This window comes from Zonotrichia albicollis, chromosome 1, assembly GCF_047830755.1.
Source record: "Zonotrichia albicollis isolate bZonAlb1 chromosome 1, bZonAlb1.hap1, whole genome shotgun sequence".
In the NCBI taxonomy this organism is placed as follows: domain Eukaryota; kingdom Metazoa; phylum Chordata; class Aves; order Passeriformes; family Passerellidae; genus Zonotrichia; species Zonotrichia albicollis.
In genome coordinates, this window is record NC_133819.1 from 105,278,906 (window position 1) to 105,293,086 (window position 14,181).

The 14,181-nt window shown below is 36.4% G+C and overlaps 1 protein-coding gene across 11 annotated transcripts in view; it reads left to right on the plus strand.

Moving 5' to 3' along the window:
• DLGAP1 (DLG associated protein 1) overlaps positions 1-14,181 on the plus strand; it is a 399,529-nt gene that overhangs the window by 17,895 nt on the left and 367,453 nt on the right. The window lies entirely within an intron of this gene.

A 14,181-nucleotide genomic window follows, 5' to 3' on the forward strand; every position in this document is an offset into this window, starting at 1 on the left:
TCTCACTTGGGGTATGAAGATTTAGGTTTCTTACACTCCTGAGGCATAGTTCTGAAAGGTCTTCTCCTCAGAGCTAGCAAGAGAAGTTCAGTTTATCTTGTGAATTAGTGGTGGAATGTCAGGATGGGAGCTGGTATCACATATGCTGCTCATTTGGGAAAGCAGCCCTGGGCTCAGACTACATACAGATATACAAATGAGTAATGATTTTAAAATTAGGATAATATTATGCCACTCATACTGCAAATGCAATAAGTAAACTCCGTGCCTTTTATCTGATTTTAGTGATCCTCTAAATTCACTCCTTTTTAGGTGACCTGAAATTTTGTTGTGAAAAAAGTGAATTATGCAAATTTTGTAACTTCAATTTATGCTGCAAATTTGCATACATATATATATATAAATAAAAGTTACAAAATCCACATACAGATAGACAAATTCTGCCTCAATATTTGCAGGCCTCTGTTTGGATATTTTGGGATTATGTTGAATCACAAAACTAAGTTGAGTTTTTATGCAACTTCATGTGTTTCTGTGGTGGTGCTCAAAACTAACATAAGGTTTTCGTCTCCCTTCTGTGAGGGGGCAAGAATGGAGGCCAAGTTCTGCTTTCTTTGATATTTTACATATTATCTGTAAATTTTCTCTATTTGCAGTTAATGTTTATGTCATTGCAGTGCCACCTCCAAAGATTGGTTGATATTGTTGACTTCTTGTAGAAAACCAGCTTTCCCCTTTAGTATCCCTGCGCTGTGAAATTAAAAGTGAGTAAAAATTCCCAAATCCAACAAATTAGGTCATAGATTTGTATTTATATAGTCAGACAAAAGACCAATTTATTTAATAATTAATATAGGTGATTAATTAATGTCAGAGTGTACTCACTGAACCTTGCCTTCTAGGATTATTTAGGTTAATATTTAGAATATATTCTAGCTTCATAAAAATCTTGCTGACCGCAACAAAATACATTGTATAGATATTTTCACATACATATTACACCTTTCAGGGTGGTCATGGGCTCTCCATGGAGGCCAGCAAGGCAACCATCTCATTAATATTTTCTTCTCTCAGATGTCCTACAAGTAAGAGGTAGAAGAAAAGTTGTGTACTTCTTTGATTAGTATAAAGCTAGGTCATCACTGATGTTGTTGCATGCTAGGACTTTGAGATGTGAAACCAAATTTATGTCCCCATGTCACTTCAATAAGAGCCAGACTCTTGTTACACAAAACCTCACCGAATTTCTGTCTGATTGGGGTTCCAAAAAATTAACCAAGTTCCCCTAAGGTTTTTCTATGTTTCATGATATTACAGCTGTATTCCTTAATGAATACAAGGTGACGTCTCCTTTGAGGAACCATTTTTTGGATAAATTCTCCATAAAGCAATAGCCTGCAATTCTCCATAAAGCAATAGTACTCTTGCAAAGACTGTTAGCAGGTTGGCAGAGTTTTGCTTCCTCCCTCATGGAGCAAATTTGGCTCAATATGGGTTTGTGCTACATAAACTACTCCCCAAAGGTTTTTAAGAGCTGCTGTAGCAGAAATCTTCGCTCCCTTTGGGGTAATAACCACTTATGACTTTGTGCATTAAGGGACGTGTGTGTCAAAGTGTATTAACATGAGAAGTTTGTGTTGTGTCTGAAGAACAATCCACTTCAGTATTTACTTAAAGCAAAAGCAAACCCTGTTGATCAGTAAAGTACAGAGGTGAGGTAGTGAATGTAAAGTTCCCCCCACCATCACCACTTGTCCCAAAAGTTTAATTTTCTGCAAGTCTCTCTCTGAATGGCTATTACAAACAAAAATTTTCTTAAACTGTATTGCAGATTGAGCTCCCAGGATACCCTGAATTTCTCATAGGCAGATTTGGGGCAGCCATTTCGATCTGTTACTGCTATGTTAGAGCTATTGGAAGGACTCATATGAACAGCTAGTAAATTTTACTTGAGGTTTGTCAATGAAAACTTAGTAAATAACCCAGGAACTTGAACTTCAATGTGTATATGTGATCAGACTGGATATAGCATGGGCTCAGGCAAACCTATTATTGTCCTCTGAGAAGCTAAACAAGATGAAGTCATGTGCAGGTCTGATCTCATTAGTTAACATTGTTCCTGATCTCAGTGTTGTTGACCTCTGAGGAGGCCTGAAAAAATAGAAGTGAATAGTCATGTCCATTCACAGATCGTCCTTATCCTAACATTTTACTTTCCTGTTAATATTCTTAGTTATTGTTACAAATGGAAAATGGTGTCTATTAAAGCAAATGGTCAAACAATTTGTAACATCAACACCTGGTGCCTACAGTTGTAGAGAGAGCTACTTTGTAGCATGTAATAGGACTTCCTTTGATTTGTTTTTATGACAGCAAATATTTGTTTTGAAGAGAGAAATAGCCAGAATAGTATTCCAGGGTTAGTGTTTTCCTAAAGTGTGACATTTCCTACTACATTTTATATTCTCAATATATTAAGTATTTTGTGACAGACCACAATAACTTCACTGATGGATTTAGACATGCAGATCTACAAGTTTTTTAAGAATTAAGTGATGAGTTTATTGAATGTATAGGTGAGCTAAGGGAAGTAAAGCAAGAAGAATGCAATTTTCCTTGCCCCAGTTAATTTTTTGTCTTTACATGTCTACCTATAGATGTATCTTACAAGAAAAAAAAATTATATCAAAAGCATAACCTACTATAACAGAATGTCCAAACTTTTATTACTTGATTCTTCTTTTCTGCTCATGTTTATTGCTCACCATCTTCTATTTATTTTCTCTTTTTGAATAACGTCAAAATACTATAGAAGCTAATGTTTATGTGTTAAGTTAATGGCCCTCTTTGAGGAAGGTACAGCTTTTGTGTCAGGGCTTTTTTCCCTTTCATTTGCTTGTTTCACAGATCTGTGACATGGTATTCCCTATATTTTCTGACTATTTTCATAGAAAATTTTTTTACAAGTAGCAAAAGATAAAAATATTCACCTTAAAGCTGTGCTTCTTTAGCAATAATTTCTTTTGTACAGAAGGAAGGAATAATAACCAAATTTTTTAAGGTGTATGGTCTCCACTTTGTCCCTCTGGCTAATTCTAAATAAGAGATGTATTTACACCCAGTTTCCATATACCAGCTTTACGTGTATCATAATAGTAATAATTAGCATTTTATTCTGGTGCCCTTAAAAATATTAATAGTTTAAAGATACACTGCTGCACCATATAAAACCTCTTCAAGGTCTTGGTTTAGTTTAAAAGTACAGGGAAATTTTGAGAAACAATGTAACATGGATAAATGAAGTTTGGAGGTGCCCCCCTTATTTAATGTGAACTAACATCTCATGGGATTCTGGAATGTGCATCTAATTTATTTTTATTTGTAGAGTCCATGTCAATGCTTTCAGTTGTCTGAACCATAACTTAAATTCTGCTAGATATTACAGCTATAGTCTTTTGCAAGACTAGATTTTCTTTTTGCCCATAGAAATAATATACAATCTCTTCATTAAATATACTGGCAGGTCCTAAAATGATTAATTAGTCCTGCCATGGAATTGCAAGAAAATGTAGCATAAGTAAAAGAGGCTGTGAGATCAAAATCTTCGGGGAGAAGTGATAAAAGAAACTGTGTTGGTTATGAAGAGAAACCTACCTGGAAACTCTATAGGCAGAATTTTGTATGGATTGAGATCTCTATAGTGTTATGAGGAAAGATAAAACTCTCTCACAGAAATTCAGAGGGAAAGAATATACTGTTATCAGTGTGATAGCCTTAAATGCTTTGCTCTACAGTTGGCAAGTTGTCATTACTAGAAGAATAATTTTATTTTAAAATTAAGTTGTAAAAACCCCTTTGAATTCAGTGTTCACAAGCTCATCCATTTAGATTTAAATAGAAACATAAATGAAAGTGTATTAACATTATGTTTCAGGTCCTCAGTTTCAAAATAGGATATTTAGAAGAACTAGGAAAAGCACATAGAGAAGTTGCTGAACAAAGAAACTCGGGATTTTTGAGAGGGAGGGGAACACTATTATCTTTATCATGGAAGAAGCTATCTGAAACTAGTGGCCAAGAAAATAACCCAGTGTATCCTCATTTAGCTGGACAAAATGGTCATTCTCCAGAAATTATTTAGAATTAGGGAGTCTGTCTTTTCCATTCCTTCTAGGCTAATCAAAAAAGAAATCCATTAAAAGTTAGAACAGAAGCTCCTAAAAGCAGGGGTTAGGTGCATATAGTAGGAGATGTGTTAACAGTTTTTCAGCCAAAGGAACAGAAAAAACCCAAAGAATGAGATACACCAAGGGAAGATTAAACAGCAGTTTCATTATAGGCATAATGAAAGGTACATTAACCATATTTCTTCTGTTGGTAAGGGTGATACAGCTGACTATGAGAGCAAAGGTGGGGCATAACAGGCACTTAGTGACTACAGGATATGTGTCAATGTCCACCAGTCGAAGTTTTATGGTAGGTATGGAATAGTTGCCCATAATTTTCCCCTTCACTTAAATATTATGTGCAGTGACAAGACCTTTATTTTGACCTAACATTGGTAAATGCCTAGATAAAAATATTTTTTGAGAAAAAAATTAGAAATGTGGAAGTCAAAAAAAGTTTCATGGAATTTTATATGGGCTTAGCAGAAGCAGGTGTTGTTAAACAATCTCTAGCTTTAAAAAAAATCATTAGTGAAGAGTGTTTAATGCACGAAAATATGGCAAATATCAAGATGAGTTTAAGTAAAGCACTTACAGTGCCACAGGAGAACTTTTGAAACGTGAAGAGCAAAGAACTGAGATAAGATATTGGGCAAGGGAGATATCACTGTGGTGAAAGGAGCAGTACTGGATTGGGGGAATTTGCATTCATCAAAGTTAGGTCTTCAGATTTGTTGTGTCTTAGTATTTCATCGTCAACCCTGGCATAAAGTGTAGGAGTATGCTAAGGAATGAGTCAATATTTTGGAGATATCTGGAGTTCAGAGGAGGACTAGATAGATTTGTAGAAATGTGAAGAAGTTTAGCTTTACAGTGTGCAAGTGATCAGTGTGCAAGCATGCTAGTGCTTGAGGACTTATTCAGATTATTTCTTTTGGTTTGAGAATTCACTGTCAGAGAAGTCTGAGTAACCAGCTGAGTACAGGAAGACTACAAAGGCTTGTAATAATGGTTTGAATGTAGGCAAAGGCCACTGGTAACACAGAACATGCCAGGACAGAGATTTCCTCAGATGCAGACCGAGCACGGTGTGTGCCTGGGAAGGCAGCCCGGAGTGTGCTGCTCTGCCTGCACTGAGGGCTGGCCAATGCCATGGCTCTGTGCCCTGTGTGCGCCCAAGTCACCTGTCCCAGAGCTGCCTGCTCTCACATCAGCAGCCCAGAAGGCACAGGGGGTTGAGGCTGGGATGAGTCAGACTGACAAGCTGTTGAAGGGAGGGGGCTGCTCTAGGAGGAAGGTAGATTTTATGCCTGAGTGCACGGGGATGAGGCAGATGTGTAAGCTCCAGTGATGCCTGTAGAGATGAACCTTCTGCCCCCTCTTGTCTGACTGCAAGCCAATATTTTTTCTGCTTGGTTCTTCCTTCTTGCCAGGGAAATGTCTACATTTCTACCAATAGTCCTTCTCCCACAGATCACCAGACTGCAGCTTTCCTCTAGTCTTGGTTGTCATTGTCATTGAAGATGATCAGAGGACAGGCTGAAAGAGTTGGGGTTGTTCAGCCTGGAGAACAGAATGCTGTGGTGACACCTTAGAACAGTGTTCCAGTAGTGGAGGTACTGGGGACCTAAGAAAATTTCAGAGAGGGACTTTTTACAAGGGCATGTCCCTGACAGGACAAGGGAATGGCTTCAAACTGAAAGGGGATGGGTTTTGATTAGATAATAGGAAGAAATCATTTCCTATGAGAATGGTGAGGCACTGGGGCAGGTTCCCTGGAGAAACTGTGGGTTTACCATCCCTGGAAGTGTTCAAGGTCAGATTGTATGTGACTCTGAGCAACCTGGTCTACTGGGAGGTGTCCCTGTCCATAGCAGGGAGATTGGAACTGGATGACTGTTTTGAAGGTTACTTTTAACCCAAACCATTCTATGGTTCTATGATCTTCACTCTTCTGAAGACCTGTGATCTCTTCCAATGCTGTGTGTGTGTGCTGATGGAATTTCCATGACCCCTGCCACTTTCTCATGGCTGTGGAGTTTTACTTACATGGTGAGAATGTTTTGCTTGACATGGAAGGGGCAAAAGAATACATTTTACTGCATAATCTTAGTCGTTGAATTTCATCTGAATAACTGTGTAGATCTAATCACCCATTGGCAAAATAAGGTTCACATTTGGCAAAAGGACACATAAAAGAAAGAAAATATATTGTAAGGTTTTTCTTTAGCCTGGAAAGTGACAAAATGGCTTTCTATATGCATGCAAAGAACAGAACTGAACACCAGGGAGGGAAAAACTTTGAGTCAAAGGATAGTAGTGGTATATACACAAGATGATTCACACATGAATAGTTATGGGCTGGAAAACAGAAAAAAAATATTATTTTCAATTACAGGCGGTTTTAGAGCAACAGTTCAAGATTGACTTTCTGATTAAATTTGCTAAATATGTCTAAGAACTTATATGATGTGGTTATGTGTGATAACAAGGGAGAAATATTTGTGAACCTAGAGGCCTCTTCCAGTCTAATTGAGGAAGACTTCTTATAATACAGGAGACATTAATGATTTTGCAGAGTTAGTTCTCAGTCTCAAGAGCTTTCTTAAGAGTGAAATTTATGTCATTTTTGGTATAACCAAACTTTTTTTTAAATGCTATGTGGTTTCCTAGGTTTTTCTTTGCTTTCTGAATTACCATTTTGTGGTTTATGAGAATACACTCATGTATCATTGTTTAAAGTAAGAAAATTGATCTTCTATCTGTCTGGGATGAAGTATTTTATGAAAGATTAACAAGGTTGAATTGTTGTAACTGGCAGAAAGAAAGGAAGGTAATGCTTCAGAGGAGGCAGAATGGATGAGGGAGGGAAGAGGAACTGAAGGATCAGTGTGAGAGAGGAATCTCTGTTTATGTAAACCAAGCTTCTGAATATTGAGTTATCTGGAGATACCATACTTTGGTGATAAAAGTACACCGACTTCATGTGTATCCTACCCTCAATTTTAGGATTAATCATGTGCTAAATTTTTGTCTGCTTTCATCTCAGTGGGAGTCTTCCTTCTTCAGTGGAATCTGGTTTTGGGACTGTGATATGAGAAACCATCTCATTTTAAAGCATACTCAGGAGATCAATTTAAGCCAATTTAGTTCAGTGTCCGTAGGTACGATGTTTCAAATCCCTACACAAGGTTTGTCTCTGTAACATCTGTTTTTAGAACCTGAATTCTATTACATTTCTAAACTCACCAAGTTAGAAATGTTTTATGCAACATTTTATCCCTGACTTACAGACTGTGAATTGCGGTATCTGCAGTGAAATATCAACAGTTTAACTAGGTTGTGCCAGTAGCTATTATTACAAGTTTAGTCTGGGTTTCTGAGTAACTAAACTATGATATTTGTACATTAAATGTATAATTTATAAGTAAATGTAGAAATAAAGTAGACTTTTGGGAGTGTATTAGTTTTAATTAGCTAACAAAAGGGTCTTTTTCTTTTTGGTATTTGTGTAAATTAATTTACTATTAGATTCAAATAATCCAAACTGCTTATTTTTGATTATTTTGTATTTCTAAGGGCCAAATATTGCAGTCTTTAGGGAAAACACTCATTCACGTAACTTGGAGCTTTGTTTGGATGAGTGCCATGAGATTTGCCCCTAAAAACCATTGAATCTATACCTACACCAAGCTTTAACAAATATTTCTCTGTCGTGTTAATGAGCTGCTTCTCTACATCCTGAGTGTATTCCCTTTGCAATCTACAGTGCTTGCCTATCAAAATATTTTTCCGTTATGAACATTCTTTACTATGTTTCATTTGCTTTATTGAAATTCAGTTTTCATTTAACATTGGACTGCAACATAGGAACAGATCTCACTTAGTCCCAGTGTTCTGGCTCTTAGAGTTGGTCATGCTAATGTAGAAGAGCAACAGGTGAAATTTATAGTGATGCTTTCTGAGATATACCTTCAAGCTTCTTGACCCAGAAAAACATCTGTGAGAAAAGCACCATGTAACCGAAAAAGATTACTTTAAAAGGATGAGCTTAAAACCTCCCCAGGCTGTATTCCTTCTTTATAGAACCTCTCCTGCTTAGGAGCTGCAATGTGGCCTTGTATCATTGCACCTCTAGTTACAGATAGATTTTCTGAGCCATGCTGAGAGATGCCTCTTGAAAAACAATGCTTTTCTTTCTTCCTGGGGAGATAGAGCAAGAATACACCTGAGTTCAGTCATGCACCTACAGCTGACCGTGTCGTCCTATACTCCTTCAAGGGAGTGAGCCAGAGGCAGCTTATCTCGGGCATTACTCGCTTCTTATTTTTTGCTAAGAAGCAGCTTTCACTTTTCATAGTAAGAAAGGCATTGTGCACCTTCAGAAGGATATACAGTTTAGGATTGCTGGCATTTTGGTAGCTCTCTTTTCAGATAAGATCAGTCACATGAAAATCTCAGGTGCTGCTTTTGTGAAACTAAACACCTGATGTAAATCTGCTACTGTGAACTTTCTTGCTCCTTACTTTGGAACAGTTTCATTCTTATCATTGTCATCATCACTGCTTGCCTTACTTCAATCAAGATGCTGCTTGCCACCCCAAGGGTAAAGAATGGAAAAGTCAGTGTTCTAGAAGAAGGAGCTGAGATATTTCAGGATGGAGATCTATTCTGAAAAGCTATCATTTCCTTCATTTGGCGATCCCAATGTGCTTTCTCTTGCCTCTCCATCCTCTGTGCCTCATATGTTTCTCTATGCATTTAAACTGTGTGTTTTGCTTAAAGCCTGCACATGTCTTGCCTCTATAACGTTGATCCTGATGGGAAAAATTGCTTTGCTGTCCTTCAGATCCCTGGTCATTGCACTTGTCACTTGCATTCTTTGATGAATAGGTGTGTATGGATGGCTCAGTTATGTGGGATGTAATCTGCTTCTATATGGAGTGTAGTCCAGTCCACTAACTGAAGCAGGCTTCTAAAACAGAAGTAGATGAGATAATTGAATGCAATCAAACAAACAAAAAATAGAGATGCAAGATACAGTCCTATTTTACTTCTGTTTCTTTTTCCAAGCATTTAGAGCATAAACTGTGTAATTCCTTCACGACAATATCATTTTCAGTAAGTTACTGAAAAAATATAAATAAAATGTCAGTTCCCTTGGGAGCCATTAGCCTCGAGCAAATTCACGATGCAGTGGAAATAAGAGCATGCTGTGAAAGCTGGTACATGAAATGCATCAAACTAAAACATGCATGCTTTTGAGATTCAGAACATATTCTAAAGAAGTAGATGATTTGGGGGGCAGCAGTGTTTTTAATTCATGTTTATACATGCTTTACTATTATTTATGCTGTCGTGCTCATGTTCATAACTTAATAATTGAATTTTTTTAGCATCAAAGAATTATAAGAAATATTTAGTCATATCCATCTGGTATAGAGGTCCATGTCTGGCTATAGTGGACAGAGAGAGGTTGCTATATTATGTTTTATATTATGGCTGACCCTGGGAGTGGTGTTAAACATTAAGGCTATTCTGGTATAGGTTAAGAGTTTCCAAGGGCCTGAAACATTCACTGTCTTTATATATTTTTAGATACTCTTTCCAAAGCTATACCAACACAGCTTCTTCCCTTGGAGAACTCAGTTTAACACATTTGATGGCACAGGGTTTGGACATCTTGCCAGTATGACAGATATAAAAAAATCTCTGATATACATCTCATATCCAGAGTTCCTTTTGATTTGTAGGTGTATTCTTACAGAAATTTTAACTTAATATAAACATATAAAGTGTGCATGCATCCTATTAACATAGGATGAAAAGCTTCAATAGCTTCTGTGCTGTAAAGTTTAGAGGTTAGACAGATCTAATTTAACAATGCTGGTAGGGCTTTTAAAAGCAGTCCTTAAGCTAGGAATTATGTCAGATTATATGACTACATTAATTTTGCTATGGAACTATAATATTGTCAGTTTATCTTGATGATACAAATTCATAACTTTCTTACTTCAGAGCAGCATGCAGGGGTTTTTATTTTAATATCTGTTTGTTCCAGAAGAATCTGGCCTGCACAGCATGTGCTCAGCAAGCTTGAAGTGTGATTTATACTTTTCTTAATCCAAAGGCAGTAAAACCATAGATCTCACTTAAATGTGAGTGTAAAATATACATTGGAGACCCCCTTTTGCTTAAAGCTTTTATGCCATACTAAACATTTCTCCTACGCCTTGGGATTTCAAAGTAGGCTTCTTGTGTGGTTAAAGTAGTGACTGACTTTTGTCATCTCATTTTCACATCTGTTTTAGTTACCACTCTGATTTTAAGCACTGCTATTGAGGTGCAGATTTGCTTGACTTTTTATAATAATGTGTAAATGCAGTAGTCGGTATTGCAGCCTTCCATTTTAAGAGCCTCCCATTGATGAAGCAAAGACACTGGCACTGACACTGCTGCTCTCTTTAGTGGCTGTGAGCTCCCTTGCTGCCTTAGTGCTCCTATTTGTGCATTTTTACACCTTGGTAAACAGCAGAAGTCAGTCAAAATAAGCCTTTTGGTTAGCACCCGATATTAGAAGCCAACTCATTTGAATTTGGGGGATATTTTGCATTGTACATTCTAATTTTCTGCTTAGAATAGTTTTCTGCTTAAAAATGTCTGGAGGGAATCAGATTGGAAAAGATGAGGGGAAATCTCTGTGCTGAGACCAAATTTTCTGTTGGAAGGGAACATTTTCCTGCAGCTGTGAGCCAGTGCAGCAGAGTAACTGTCCTGACAGAATATATGAACTCTGAAAGGTTTTGGTGTGCAATGCATCCTTCTGAGTCATGATAGTCCAGTGCACAGTGTTACTGCTGACATGATGCACAAGTGTGTCTCATCTCCTTGTCCTGCCTGCTCAGTGTTTGTGGAGAGTATCTAACGGCGTTTTGACTCACTGTGTTCCAGCAGCAAATTCCTGCCTGAGTGAGCATGTTTGATAAATAATATTCTTTGCATATCCTGAAAAAATGTGCTGGAATGCTTACTGAAACTCCACGAGGGATGTAATCATTCTGTATGCAAAATATGTTGAAATCAATAGTATGAGATTTTGTCCTGGTAAATTCAGTAATTTTTACCTTAGGCATTAAATACCAACACTGAAATTTTGGTGCTTTGCCTATTAAATTAACAGAAGGTACATAACTAAATATCTTTTATGGCTTTGAATAATTGTTTTCATTGTGTCCTACAAAAAAAAAAAAGTAAGCCAGTGGGTTCAATATTACTTTGGTTTTTCTAATTTGTAATGAGTATGAAGTGTAAGCTAATATAAGTAATAAAGAGTTGCTGGCATATAGAGCTTTATTTTTGTAGGTTTGGTATTTTACTAAAATTTGTGTAAAACTTTTAAGAGGCAATTGCAAGTAATGAATGCTCCCATAAAACTTTTTATGTCATTTTGTTTGAATTTGAAATGTCCAAATTACCACAATTTAAGGCAGAAAGTTTGTTTCAGTGTAATATAAATTCTGTTTTCCTGCTTTATGAATATTTTCAGATTTTTAAATAAATGTTAATCCTACAGAAGATAATGACTTCTGAACCAGATTGGTATCCAATTATCATCCAAGTAACATTTTCTCCCTCTTAGCTAGGGGTTTGGCTATATGAAATATCTCAGTAAATCCTGGAGCATCTAGCATTTAAAGTGAGAAACAATGTAGATGAAGGATTAAATTTCCTTTGTGAAATTGTACAACTGTGTTAGTTCTGTAGGTTTTCTAAACCAAAACATGATAAAGGATAAACACTGGTTTAGTTCATCTTTGGAAAAAGACTGTTCTGTAAGCAGTCTGGAGTACTGTGCTTTGGGGGAACTTGTCTTGTGGGTTGAGAGACTTTGTTTCCTGCTGATGTTTATGAAAAGTGAGAGTTTTTGGAACATGCCATGAGGTGTTCAGCACAGTGTCATATCCTGAGTATGGACCTATAGATCCAAGCCCTTCATAGCCAAAACAGAATGTATTTTAATCTACAGATGGGGTCAAATTAATTCTTTTCACATTTGTTTTTAGTTAAAGATCAAGTTCTGGCCACTGCTTTATAGACTTGTTTTTCCAACCAGGTTATATTAAATATACAATAAAAATATATATCAAGTACTTTGTTTTAAAATACTTCTGTTATTCTGAGGAAATTTTAAAGAAATAAATTGCTTAGACACATCTGAAAAAGTTGTTCAGCAAATTTCTCCCTAATGGATAGTATAGCAATAACACGAATTGTAGAAATACAGGGAAGGGAAAAATATAAGCACCAAGACAAACATTAAAATTATTACTTTTCTCTCTTCCTATTAGCCTCAGAGGCACATGGGTTTTCAAAACACAAGAAGTTTGCTCTTTTTCTTGTCTCCTGCATTTCATTGGTATCTATGTAATTTTTTATTTGCTGATTATTAAGGTTTAAGGGTGAAAAAAGTATGTGAAGTCTTGATTTCAAGCATGTTTTGATTTGTTGATCAGTTAATTGGTTTCCAATTGAGTTGAGAGTGAGCCAAGGAAAAATTGGAAGTGGTTTAAACTGAAAAGTTTAGAGTTCATAGCTGAAGGCTGATAGACAAGTATCTGTCATGTGTGGGTAAAGGGGTAATGTAACACAAACTGACAAATTGATTGCATGGATACTTCAAAAAATCAATGTGAAGGTCAGGATCTAGATCATATGTATTTCTTGGTATATGCTGGACCCTGCTGCAAAACACAGTCAAGCTTTGGCTTAATGAGAGCTGAACTGAGTTTATGTACTGTTTCCATCTCCCTTTAGCCTGATTATCATATATTCCATTTATTCTGTCAAATAGAACTTCTTGCCCATCTTCTGACTGACAAAGAGATACCTTAAGGTGTATTAAAAAAATAACAGAAAAGTCCTGACCATCCTTGACAAAATACCAGACAATCTTTGAGCACTGACAGAGGTTTTGACACATAGCAAAACTGTCTTGCCCAATGCATCTTCCAACCACCACCTTCTAACAGATGTGCTAAAACTTCACAGCCTTGTACGTTTTCATATCCTAGTGCAGATTATGAGGAGTATATCTGCCTTTACCATGAAGTTACAGAGACTGTGTTAATGTGCTATGAAAATGTAAAATAATTTGGGTGAATAATGAAACATGAATTTAATTCAGAAACCCTTAGGGTATATTCTCATTTCAATGAGAGGTGGTTTATCCTTAATGAGAGGCTTATGCATAGCTGTCTGTGCACTGAGATGAGAATACGCTCAAAACTACTTAAACTCGAGAGCTACGAATAATCTATTTAGAGTTTTTGTAGTCAAAAGAGATGGAATTTTAAAAGTAACTAGTTTGCCCTTATTTGCATAAGAAAATTAGCTGAAATTCAAGTCGTGGAGGAAAATTCAAAGGGCTTTGTCACCTCTATTACATGCTATCTGATCAAATTGTACATGAAGGCAAATGGTCTGATCTTTTTTCCTATTTAAATCTTTCTAAGTACACTTTATAAAACTGATTATTTTCCTAAGAATCTTGTTAGTAAAGAAAATAGTTTCAAGTGGAATTTTTTTCCTGAATGAAATTGAACATAATTACATTGCAAAAAAAAGATGTTTACCAAATGTTGATCATTGTTCTTTTAATGCAAATGAACATTGTTCTTTTAAATGCAAATTGATTGTTTTATCTTATTTTATTTAGACTCTTCCTCAGTTGTTCTGACTATCAGTGTAGTCCCTTTGGTTCAGACTTAAGCAATTTCTTACAATTTCTTTCTTATTTCTTTTGGGCAAATTCATAGGAGCTCCACACCCTGGATTGGCATGGCTGTAGCTACAGTCACAGCATGCCTCTTTAATTCTCAGAAAGACTCTGGATTTTGGTTCTATGTGTCTTCAAAGTGTAGTTTCAGAGCAGAAGAAAAATGCTAGGTGAAGATAATAGTGGAGGTAGTAGAGGAGGAAGGGTTTACAAAATAGGAGCGTGTGCCAAAAATAACTT